The sequence below is a fragment of the Varroa destructor genome, unplaced genomic scaffold, assembly GCF_002443255.2.
Source record: "Varroa destructor unplaced genomic scaffold, Vdes_3.0 BEIS01000007.1, whole genome shotgun sequence".
NCBI lineage: Eukaryota > Metazoa > Arthropoda > Arachnida > Mesostigmata > Varroidae > Varroa > Varroa destructor.
In genome coordinates, this window is record NW_019211460.1 from 19,137,801 (window position 1) to 19,150,777 (window position 12,977).

The following is a 12,977-nucleotide window of genomic DNA, read 5'->3' on the forward strand; positions in this document are numbered from 1 at the left end:
AAAGGTATAATACAAACCCAACGCTCCACGTCTACAGCAACATGACTTCTGCTTTTAACGGAATAGAGCCAATTGGATTTTTTGTACGTTCCCTATCTTATCTCTTGATCGCATCAACTTATGCCGTCATTTTGCGTAACGCTGTCACCTATTAATTCACTCGCTCGTGCAACGTAGCTCAAAATCGCACAAGTTTTACCAAGCCACATATTTATTTTTCTCTTTGAGGGCCGTTACCTGTATGTTTTCTTCTTGTCCACCTAAAGCGTGCTTTAGTCCTCCAGGGTGCAGTCGACAGCACGCGCCTATCGTGCTTCTTGGGAACCGGCCAGTCGGTCAATAGCTCAGTGAATGTCGTGAGTACACTTTCAAACCAAGTTAGCGTGTGTTTTTACGAATCGGCTCTCATCTTTGTAGTTCAGTTTCGCGTAAGGGCGGCAGGGAGAGCGCGATTTCCTCACACTACCTATTTCCGTCGACACAAGCTATTTTCGCTCATTCGGTTGTGGACGAATTAAGCAAAAGTTCTCGCAGATGCTACAACAGCTATCATTGATGTCGTTGCAGCCGCGGTCGGAGCTAGTGAGCTCAGTCAGAGCGCCGAGGACTTTGATGATTCTTTTCCGGCTGCTTTTTCCCTTGTTTACTTTGCTGCCTGCCAATGACAAAACGAATTACTTGCTAACGACAAAACAGACGCGTGCCAGCTCCTTTTTAGCTGACCTGGCAATTTGGGGATGTAAAGAAACAAAGTCTGTTTTGTCTACTCTGCTAACTATTGTTAAAGTACAACAGCTCCCGTAGGAACTCAAAACCCTTGTAAATTGTCACACAGTCTTGCACGCACACAGGCATGGTTCCGTTTCTATCCTCAACTCGAAAGATCTGTTTGTAACCGCGAAGCTTCCGAGCAAGAATACCTAGCCCCTCCTGGATGTGCGATGCTGGGCCCTTGACGGTTTCAGCCTGTCGGTCGGTCAATTGCCTAGATGGTTCCGAGAGAAGGGGCTCTGACGCCGTCTGAGTGGCCGCCCTTATTCTGTTTGGTATGCCCGGGGCCTAGGCTGCATGACAGTACATACAAGTTCGCTAGAAGCTATGGCAAACGCCTTACCCCTTGAGAGTTGTGCGCTAGACGGCTTTATTTACGGTTTAACCAACTAGAAGCTAGAGGAAACTGAAGGCACGCTAACCTATGACCTGGATCTATCGGTTGGCAAGATGCTAAGTCAGCAGACTAAGCAATGGTTACCTGTAAGCCGGCGTAAAACAGTGCATGTAAGTTGAATAACATTCAACATACAAAGGATGTAGAATAACCAGCCATGCATGGGGTGGTCTAGAAACAGAGCTTTACGAACGCCAGGTATAGTGACCTATCAACGAACAAAAATTTCATGAAATCATCGACCCACCGATCAAACATAAAGCAATGCAATCTATTCTAATAAAGTGGACGATTTGAATTAAATATAAAAATGCTACGAGATCTGTATGTTATCAGGTTGTAAGGATCCGTTTGTCTTATCATATCCCATATGGCAATGGTTGTATAAAAAGCTTACGAGTTGAGTTACTGTATTCATTGAACCGTCTAAAAAACGGGTACGAGCAAATAAGCTACGTTCAACGAAACACCCCTTAAGACCTTGTCATTTCTGGGGGTAGCTCAGTGCTCGAGCAATTACTTAAAAACACATAATCACCTCAGAAGAGGAAATAACGCAGGTTAAAATGAGCGATAATGCTTAAAACCGTTTTGGTGGATTGTTCTAAGAGATATAAACACTGCAACTATTGGTTGTTCGTTTTATGTGTATCTGAGTGTGGGACTGTTAAGAGTATCCCATTTTTCAAGGTTAGTTAATTCTCGAATTTTTATTACTTTCATTTATTTACATGACAAAAGCAAATAAATGAAACCTATGTACTAACCGTTGTCATAAGAACTAGTCATATCAACATCTGTGATACGAATTTCTCATACACATTTCTTACTATTCTGTAAATCTACTATAAATATTCACTATTGTTTCTGATACAAAGCGGTACAAAGACATGAACCGGTTAACCTTCAACTAGACATTTTCTTGATACAAATCTGTATTTTTCAAAACTACCACTTCATTTAGTTTCGAAAACATAACTTGCACACTTTCCGACGATTTTCGAAAATCTGAAATAACCACGTGTCACCACTGCATAGTTTGTAATAGACGAAAAATTACCAACAAAGATTACTTAGAAAATCCATTTTCAGCTAACTTCTACGTGCACTTGTTCCCATATTTTAGATTGCTGACAATGTACAATGCATACATACTCGGAGTTGTGCTTTCGTGATCTCCGAACAATTATACCGCACGCAATCCTAATAGAAGTGATCTTGTCATATCATATCGTATCGTATCGCCAAACGCCGGACCCTTGGAAACGCGGACAAACACGTTATACAAGAAAAGTCCCAAAGGATCTTTGTGCAGCGACCCTTCCGTACCGTTCGTAAGACGTCGATTGCAACGTTGACATAGATATTTTTTTACACTGCAGCAACACCAGCTAGCTTTCACAGAATAGCGTTATTTTGCCTCCTAGCGGATTTCACGTAAAATAGAAGGAACTAGAACCTTGTTTTAACAGATCTCTAGTTACGGACGAATAGCCGTATAGATCTGACAGCAGTTTTGAGCTAGGAGTAAGTACCTTCAAAACTGCATGCAGAAACTTATTCGAGACCGTGTTTGAGACCAATCATCAAGCTGTTTGTTCTTTAAAACGATGAATATCTCGAACGAAGAAAAGTACCTTCATAGTATAATGGATAGGCAATGCACAACCTTCGCAATATTTGGCCTATATTACTCGATCTATACGATCGTTTCTACTAAAAGCCCTATGTAAAAGAAGAGGATATGACCGATAGCGGCCATCTTTTACGATAGCTATTTGGTGCTCGGTTCATAACCATAGTTCATTACCATTATGTACAGGAAGATGGGCATTTTCTAAAAAAAAAAAACATTTATTCGCTTTTAGAAGACATTACATTCACTGTATGTGACAATGTGGTCTAAAATGTCTTCTCGAAGTTGACACATTAGTGATTTGCGCAAGCCCGCTCTGACGGACACTACGACAGGGTGGTCAACCCTATGCAATACGCAACAATAGCTTACCTTTACAGAAAATTTCAAAGGCTCGTTTTCTTCACTTGGGACAAATGTAAATAACATAAACGTTTTTACAATTGGTATCTATTATCACCTCAACTAATCCGTTAATAACTAACTAGCACCAATGGTACAGTTTTACATTGCCACTTTACATTGTGTTGGATTGACGCTATAGTCAAAATTTGCTATTAACAATGAAAATATGACCTCTATTTTTCAAGTTAACCTCAGATTTTTTAAAAAGCTCGATATTAATTCACCCAATAGGACGAACTTGAGTCAGATTAACTAGAAAATGATCTTATAACCCACTAGCTAGAGGAAAAGGTTTAAGGTGCCAACTGTCATCGTGTAGCTAGAAGCAACTCAGCGCGTGGAAACCAGTGAAAATTATAGATCTTTCTACACAGTGCGATCTTCAAAGGTGAATTGCGACCGTACAGGTCAACAAAATAAGGCCCTATCCTTTCAGAGCTATGAGCTCTTCCGTTAGTAGTTCTAGCACCCGTACATCTATTGCATATGTACTATTGTGTATTCAAACAGGTGTTAAGGTAGGTAAGGCATAAATAACATCTATACGAAAGCGTTTGTCAACTACGTTCAAACGTGTTTATTAATATTGTAAAGGGCAAAGTCTGTAGTATGCATAGCTCGATTATCACTTAGCGCGAACCAAAAAGCTATGAAAAAAATAGAAGGAAATTGCTACATATATTTATGATGCACCTGTTATTATACTGGTATAAGGTATATATGTATACATATTTATAAGACAACTTATAAGAAAGATTGCAATGAACGGTCAATGTTTATGTGGTTGGTATCGCCCGAAGTACGAATTCCTTTCTATATGACTGGTTTTTAACTAGCCGTCGCCATCATTGGTCCTTCGCGGAAATCGTCCAAAAAGGGCGGAGCACCTCGGAAGCTTCTTAGAATGTAAGTGTTCTTCAAAGCATTTTTTGACGAAAAAACGTATCCCACAGGTTGACCCAGTCAAACCTTACCGGTTGCAAGCCCACTAAACTGGTAAGAAAACCGTCGTCTCATTAGGGAATTTTAAACACCCCTGGCAGATCTAGGTGCGATTACTTAAGGCTAACCGTGTTGGAAATCTACCCTGGTTTCGATTGTAATGTTTCTAGTCTGTTACCTACTTTGTTTACCTGGCAAATAGAAGTAAACACATTTCGCAGGGGGCTATCTAAAAGCTAAGATGGTCAATTCTGATGTCTCTACCTTTAAATGCTTCGTTATTTGAGTCGAGCTTGTGTTCGTAAGCGTAAGTTAAGCTTGAATTGTCTTCTTTTATCGAACCTACAAATGTTTGACGATAATAGAAATGAACAAGGCATGAGCCACAGAAAATGCCAATACTGACTCCACACTACGTACCCTGTAGCCCAAAGCTACACCTAATTAACGACATCGAACCCACTCGAGTCTCAAGAGCTGACTCGAAAGTTTTTTTTTTGCGAATCCGTTGGTCCATATCTAGGTTGGCGCATTAAACGGGAAGTCATCTTTTACACGACTTCCCTTGTCAGTAGGTGGCTTGCTTACATCCAAGTATTTTATAACCTAGGAAAGCCTGTTTTTCCAGGCTACAATGCTTTTTTTTTTTGTTGAATTTCGACCACGTAAATAGGCAGGTCTAGCCCGAAGTTCACAAGGATCGAAAAGCTGCCGAAACAACCCCAGAATAAATTGCTTACTTGGATGTATTTTCGAAGAGTCTAATACTTACATGAAAGTTTCAAAGCTAAGACTTATTTCACCCTTGAAACAATGGAACGTTCCCAAGAAAATACGGCTGCAACGCAACAACTACTGAAGAGTTACAAGGACGGACTCACCTAAAAAACGTGATAAAATTACTGAAACAGGCTAGTTAATGTCGGTGAAGGTAACTTGGCGACAGCGCAATGGGTTTACCGAATCGGATTAAAGAACTGCAATGGGTTTCGTCAGAGCTGCGGCGAGCCTGAATACGCTTCCACCGAGATTATTAATATCGTTTCGCATGATTGTATGACTAGGCTTAAGTTCGTGAATTTGGAAATCATCAGACTTATATTACCCATGCGCAAAGCTACTCGATCACACATTTTCTTCCGACGTTTCAGATGATTCGTCCAAACATGCAATAGAGTTACATGAGTCAAAAAGCACAACATTTTCGGATATATCCATTGTTTCGAGCCCGAATCAGCAAAAAAAAAAAGCCAACTCATATTCTATTTTGGAGTGATTCGGTTAATCTGTCCCACGGCAGATGATTAAACCTATTAATTTTACATAATATTGTGTATTTACTAAATCTAATCGCAGGAGCAGCTGTCATTTGGACGTTGTCTAATTTATTAAAGTAAATGTTGACAACAGAATAAATAATTTGTCTAGTTCAGTTCAATTGGATTTAGCTTGCCGGGCCTGCGTGTTGTACGAAATATGGTTGTTTCAAGTAGACATGAAATGTTCAAATAGTGCTGAATCATATTTAGTTATTATATTTGGTATCTCAGCCTAATTGAGCGAACTTAAACTTACTGGTTTACCATATATATATATCACACTTTTTACTTTTCAGGTAACAATTTATGTGGTTGGAAAGCATGATGGATGCGACCTAGCGCATTGCAGACGTTGACAGATCATGAAGATTTTCAATGCAGACTACTCATTGTGTAAAAAATTTTATTATAGCAGTTGTTTAACTCAACAAATCTCATAACTTGATACTGTTAATTCCTGAATAAGGAACGTATGTATACTCAGTCACTAAACTTGAGTGCGAAACTATCTATTTAAATTCAAGTAATTGTCCTACAATATTCGCCTCTGAAGTCTATCCTTATTTGTGTTTCACTCTCTGGTTCGTATCTTTCCACCTGCGTTGATGGTTTTTTCCGCATCTAAAAACTTCTCCCAAAACGGATGAGGGTTAGTTACGCTCGGCAAGCACTTAAACTTCGGCTAATGTTCATTTTCATCTGGAAACGAGATTAGTTGAACAGTTTCTCTATAGTTTGATAAATATTACTGGCTCCGTGTACATCTACATACACAAATGCTGACTGCCGCTTCCTCTATTTGGCTCCTCGTTGCCACATATTTATAAACATCTGTTTACGCGTATGAAATGTGGCGATAAAAATGGTCAGAAGTATTACTAGTTCAGGCAATCTTTGAAGTCTCACTTTAACCGCATCTGCCAAGCAGAATGTTCACAAAATACAAAATGAAGTCCCTATTGAAGATTAGCTTGTTTCTTTGATTAGAATGTTTCTTTGAATTCATATCTTAACCGTTACATAGAAAATTTTCTCACTAGTGTCCGGCCCGTTGACATTTACGATCGACCGCTACGCTGGATCTGCGTCATTTCGGATGGTCTTAAAAAGAAAATAGATTAGTTATTTTATTTAACGTTACCGTAAAGGACACACTATCACTTTTGGTAAGTATAAAACGAAGTGTTGATATTATGTTTTTAGCCATGTCCCCGCATTCGTAAGCGTTCCAACCGCAAAGCGTAACGACTGAGATGTAATAGACCCTTGTTAGGAACTTAAATGGTTATAGAACTTCGGTGAACTTAAGTAGGTTTTTGTTTAGCCAAACCTTTGGTGGCAATCGTTATCTTTACCTACTTGCTTACATATGTTTATATTGTCGCCTAGATCTGTGTAGGCGAATCGACACGATTTGGTCTCACACACTGAGTCAACGTGGCCGGCATCAATTGTTACCCTCGTTAAATTTATCCAGACATGAACGGTGAAGCACAGTAGCGTGCTTTCGGCTCTTATCGATGACCAGCCATCAGACAGAGCTCATCCTCACCACACATCGGTAACGCAGACAGGTTCAAGTGATATTCGGGGCAGATTGCCCAATGATGTATATCGGCGGTTAAGCTATATCGCTATGAACTCGACAAGGTAACATAATGCTGCAGGGCACCATTATCAAGTGTCAAAATGGTTCACTTTTTTGGATGCGACCTGGAAGGTGGCTCAGTGTTGTGGAAAGCAAATGAATTAAATAGGATAGTTCGCAGGCCTGAGGAAGCAAAGTGAACCTAGGTGACTCCGTGCGAGTAGATTGTAATGGCGTTATTATAGATGACAGGTTTACGCAGTTTGTCAAAAACAAAACTACAGGTTTCGCGACTATAAATTATTAAATAAAATGGTAAAACATTGTTAGTAGATTAGTTCGTGAATTGTACGACTTACAATAAACAGGGAAAAGTTTAATTTCTGGCCGGCAAACGTCTGCAGAAAAACGATGACTTCATGGTTAAATTCTATTATTTCACAGGCCAATCAGTAGGTGATGAGGTTCTGTTTGCAAAAATCACTGCTCATAAGAGTAGTTTGTGGGCGTTTACAAGCGACGGTTGTGGCTGTAGTTTTATCAGGGATATTCATAGAAAAGGACATATCGCAACCAAAGTCAAAAATTCCAATAAAGCACAAAATCATCTTTATCATTAGCAAGTGCAGAGTTCGGGCTAACGCGTAATGTTAGTGCGAACTAGAAACTCTACCAGCAGAACGCATCGGATCAACATATATCGAAGAAAAACAAGATGAAGGGCTTTGAAAAACTGTCCTTTATCACAACGATAAACAAGCAGAGCTTACCATTAAACTAATTTCGCTAATCATAACTGTGTCGGATAGCGAATGAGGACGCCGAAAAGAGCTGGGCCGTTGTTCTGAGGTACGTTCGTATATTTGTGTGTGGTATTCTTGTACAATATATCACTTAGCCAATCAGCCGATCTCTGCGGGTCAGAACGTGCACTAGCTGTTAGCTCCGACGAATTACTTTATCATCGTGCTCAATGTATCTTCGGGGACTGCTATGTCTGCCGGTGGTTTAGAGAAGAACTAAAAAACCAACCAGAAATATGCGGATATTTTAGATCGCTTGCTCACTCTACCTATTTTTTACCTAGAGTTGGGACATGATGGATGCTGCAGTGGAAGGGCGGCTAGTAGCGAGTGATGGAAATTGACGGCGAAAAGACATAGCCACCGTAAACAGGATAACCGTAGGATAGGCTGTAGGGGACTAAAGTAGACTGCACGCGACATATTGTACGAACGTACATGGAAGCACCAGGGGAATATGGGCTTGTTCTTTGACAGTCTGAGCCAAAATCAGGCAAGGTGCTTCGGCGCGAACGCCCTCAAAAAAGAAAGGCATTAATCTAGACAACGACCGTCTATTAAGCGAAAGAACGGGCACAGGTGGAATCGCGAAAAAAAAAACAGGCTAGATCTCTTCTGCTACGGGAGCTTCCAGTTCAGGATTCGCCAGACGTCGATCTTCAATTGCCTTGGGTTGGTCATACAGAAAGACGAATCTTTCATTTGGGCTCGCCTTCAATAGGCTCTCCGTTTCTCGTTTAGTGACGAGGCGGAAAGTGCCGCTTAGGGTAAAGGAATGAAGGGGCTATCGAAATGAGAGTTTTCAATTTATTTACGACAAGAAATAGAGGCAATAGAGGTAGATCTATGGGCAGCCCTGTTGTTAATTAATGCAGGCGTACGGTGCAGAGAAATACAGGTGGCAGAGCTCTCAAAGAGATAAGAAAGCTACTGATACCTTTTTATGTAGATCGCTCGCTAGCAAATATATTGTGCACATAGGGTCTTAAAATGCAATTCGATAGACTTTTAAACTGAATAGCTTAAACTTCGTGCAGATAAAATCTGACTGGTAGATGCTCCAATTTTCTAGAAACGTGGGAATGAAAATCAGTTGAAGTTACTCCAATAAGAATGAGTTCAAAGGAAAAAACATATTTTTTTTTCTCGAAAATCAACACTTAGGTGTCAAGTTTTTGTTTCGTGAAAGCCATAGCGCTACAGGAGTTCATCGAAGATTGGTGAAGACAATAGGCAAGGCATTAGACGCCAGAACGGACCCAAAGTACAACAATGTGTGCGGTAATCGGGGAGGCTTTTCACGGACGCGGAGCTAGGAGTCTAAGGACTTTGTCGGCCAAACTGATATCTCACATGTAACATGTTACAGAATTTCAGCTTAAATACTGAAAATACGTAAACACAGTGAAAAAAAAGACCTTGTGAATTGATTCCAGGCCGGTTGGAAATGCGTGTGGTGTAGTCAGCGTACGATTTGCGAAACTTTAGTCAAACAAAAAATTCGTTTAAAGCGTACAGTTGCCATAAAAAAGCCAAAATTCAATTCCTACAGGCGAAAAGCGCTCCATGGAGGGAATGGTGTTGCCCTGAAGGGAAATGAAGTTCGGTAGAAGTGTCGAGTAAGTTCGGACGCAAGATGATGGTAGTACCTGCAATGGGTATCAGGAACATCTGCTGCTATAAGATACTCGCTGAAAATTAAACAATAAGTGCAGCCCGTTAATTTAAATTTCTCCAGCTTATGAACCGTTGGCACGTCGATCGAAAGTAGAGTAGTAAGAGTCTGCTTACTCGATGACAATGCCAGACCTCATCGCCATGTTATGTTGTTTTAGAACAAGAAACTAATCAATATAAGCTTCAACTCGCGTACCCACTCGGTGTAAGTCTATGTAGATACGAGCCTTCCCGTTCTCTAAGAAATATAATTAGTAGGGAAACATATCTCATTATGAATTTATTTCGAGAGGCCACAGGTTATATATGGGAACTTGAGAGACGGATATATGGCTATAGAAGCCGCCAGAGCGTCGAGACGACGATCTAAAATATAGAGAAAGGTGCCCTCAACATATATTAAAAACCATCATTTTTGGCCAAATTAATTTAAAAGTTATTTATTCTCGAAAATCAAGGTATGCCGGATTTCCTCGTAACAGCCTAACATTTCTTCAAGCTGTAAAAAGCCAAATTCGCCATGTAATGAATACCTCACATAAGCAGATGCAAGATGTGTAGAAACAAGGTTGGAGTAAGTATGTATATATTTGTTCTATGATCTATTTTTGTTGGTCAAGGATTGCTAGCTACCTGAGAATGACAGCACTATATATCTGCTAAATGAGAAAGCGACCCTTACTATCTTGTCTGAAATTTCAATACCTTGTTAGAGATGGTTAGAGAACTTACTATCTGCCAAGATTCTTTAGGTTGAAGTGTTTTTTTTTGCCGAAACTCCTTCGAGTATTATTGAATGTCTCTCCCATCATCAAACAGACGGAATTTTTTGCATTTCCAAGTATGCGTCCCACTTCACTGAGAAATACATTCAAATACTCTTACGTCGACATACAGCATGAATTTTTTTCCGCTAAGCGCTATTCTTCACGTGTCATACTTCTGACAAACCAATGCTTTCGTAAAGTCCTTTCCACCCTCAGCCACCTCTGCCCAAGTAAAATGTCATAATTTCACCCCACTGGCTGTGGGAAATGCATTCTGTGACCAAATGAAGAGCCACCATCAGATACGGCAAGGTCGACTGCATTTTTGACTTTCTCGTTCGTTTCTCTTTGCGTTATAACTTTTCCTTGTCGTCGACATTTGCCGCCTCCATAGGAATCTGCCATAAAGGAAGCCATCTGCAGTGTCTCCATTTGCTGAAATACGCTCCGTGCTTTCTCCCTATAGGCTCGACTTTTATTAACCTGTATCAACGACATTCCTCTAAAGACTTTCACTTAGTTCCTATCAGACACCTAATATGTGATCCGCACCGGGCAACGAGAAAACGTGCGGACGTATTTGGTAAAACTTGTATAATAAGTGCTTAAGAGAAACAAATAGCTGTTACGTCAAATTCAATATCAGTTATTCGTTGTAAAAAGGACCAGACGGCAAAGTGAAGCAGAACGCTACAAGGCTGCTTTGTACACTATAGAAATTCAATTTTCAAACCCTCGAAACGAATCTGCTCTATTTTTATTGTATAAAAATATACAATTCCGGACTCGTCGTACAAGCGGAGATACCGTTCCAGTATTTATCTCTGCGTACATCGACGGGTACCTAGGTAGTAGAGAAGCTGTTATTTGAATGCAGTATTTATTAGGGTGCTTTCCCCGATGACACCAGCGAAATTCCCGTCCTTTCATCGACTCCACTAGTACTTAACCACTCGCAGTATACAACCTATTTGTTCTCCAATAGCCTAACAACTCTAGGCGAAACGCTATATTTACAGTGGCAGATTGTACCACGTAGTAAGCCCTAGCTGCGTCTTATATAGGATTACCCTTTACATTTTGTAGGCCAGAAACGAGACCATCACGATGTGCTTAAACGCACCATTGCAAAACTGCCTACTAACCACTACAGTGACAATGGCCTTTTATTTCACTTCACGAATGTGTTTTGTCTACGTATCTAAAGCCAACGTAAAAATTTCATCATATCACCGAAGTAGCTTTTGATCCTTCATCAATTAAACTGATACTTTTTTCGTCTCGTTCTATTATCCACACGTGTACCGAAAATGAGTTTGGCTTAGAATAGAGTAGACTTACACTTGTAGATTAAAGATTACCATTAAATTTACTGATCGTGATAAACATTACACGACATGCTTGGTTAATTCACTGAACGCTAAAAAAAAAAACGAAAAAACGGGATTCGTTGGCAGTATAGGCGGTAGCGGTGGAGAAGATTGGAAACCGCATAGTCTCTTGTTCTAATTTAGTTGGACACATACAGATCCAGGCGGTCTTGAGCTCGCAAATTAATAATAAATAATGTAAACTACTTATTTGTGATTTGTCTCCACAGTGTAAAAAACGCACGAAATGCATTCTGCGGTTCGTCCCTGTACATTATAGGTTTCTGTTATTTACACGGAGATGTAACGACAGAAAAATCTAAAGTTTCTTGTTATCAGCCTCGATAGGCGGAACGATTCCAAGCTTTTCATGCTTTAACTGTAATATTTATAAAGAATGGTTTCAAATCTTAGATTATCTCTTAAGCTTGAATTGTCGGAATTTGTAGAAACAGTTTAGGGTTATTACATATAGGAGCCGTTCACTACTACAGGGGAATAGTAAGTAAACAGAGATGGTATCCTCGATATTTTCCTGGCGTGCATATGGCCGAGTTTCATGTAAGCACTATGCGCGTTTGTAAACACATAGAGCATCAATAAGCCTATTATACTTATATGGGGGGCTGACAAAGGGGACAAAATGGCGCAAATTCGCGATACTTCCGTCATCGCTTTCTGCTCTCGTCCTGCAGATAAGTGGACTTAGCGAAGGCGAAGCGGTGAAAATGAACCGCGGTACCCACTAGAAGAAAAGTGGCAATCATGTATAGATGTTAGCTGATATATTTGTGAACCCTTTTCAAGATTCATTCTGTAAAAGTATCCTCTTTCCGTATGCATTCGATCAAAACGTAGACAGGTACTGCTCTTTCAGCTGGCAGCTTTTATAGACGATTGAGCCTTACTTAGAACCTCGTACAAAAAAAAGGCTTTGCAATGTCAAAATAGAAATTCTAAAATTTTGAGCAGACAGGGCTATTTTTATGGATAACGCATGATACACGGTTAAATATCAGGTGCCCAATATAAAGTGTTATGAGTCGATTTTATGCCACTAATGAAATAACTCATTTTTCTTTATAATAATTATTATTTAGAATAACTGTGGTATTATTCGTTTAATATCCCGCTAAAGTTGAAGGAACAGAGGGAGGAGGCTCTCTATAAAAGTAAAAAAAAATCATATATATATATATATATATATAGACATATGGATATCTAGCACGACCAGCCGCGATCGGATTTCCTAAAGCGTCAATGTTTTGCTCAGTGCAAACAAGTCACTGCCATTAACATTTC

At 39.9% G+C, this 12,977-nt stretch overlaps 1 long non-coding RNA gene across 11 annotated transcripts in view; it reads right to left on the reverse strand.

The window, feature by feature from the left end:
- LOC147754416 (uncharacterized) overlaps window positions 1-12,977 on the reverse strand; it is a 52,868-nt gene that overhangs the window by 12,397 nt on the left and 27,494 nt on the right. The window contains exons 3-4 of one of the 11 annotated variants that reach the window (XR_015316772.1): window positions 6,508-6,571; window positions 5,525-6,169 (exon numbers count right to left, since the gene is read on the reverse strand). The exons of 8 other annotated variants lie outside the window; for them this stretch is intronic. This is a non-coding gene — a long non-coding RNA (uncharacterized LOC147754416). Of the gene's footprint in view, window positions 1-637; window positions 656-5,524; window positions 6,170-6,507; window positions 6,572-12,977 lie in introns of those variants that run through there. 2 more of the 11 variants (XR_015316774.1, XR_015316773.1) reach the window with 2 other exon arrangements.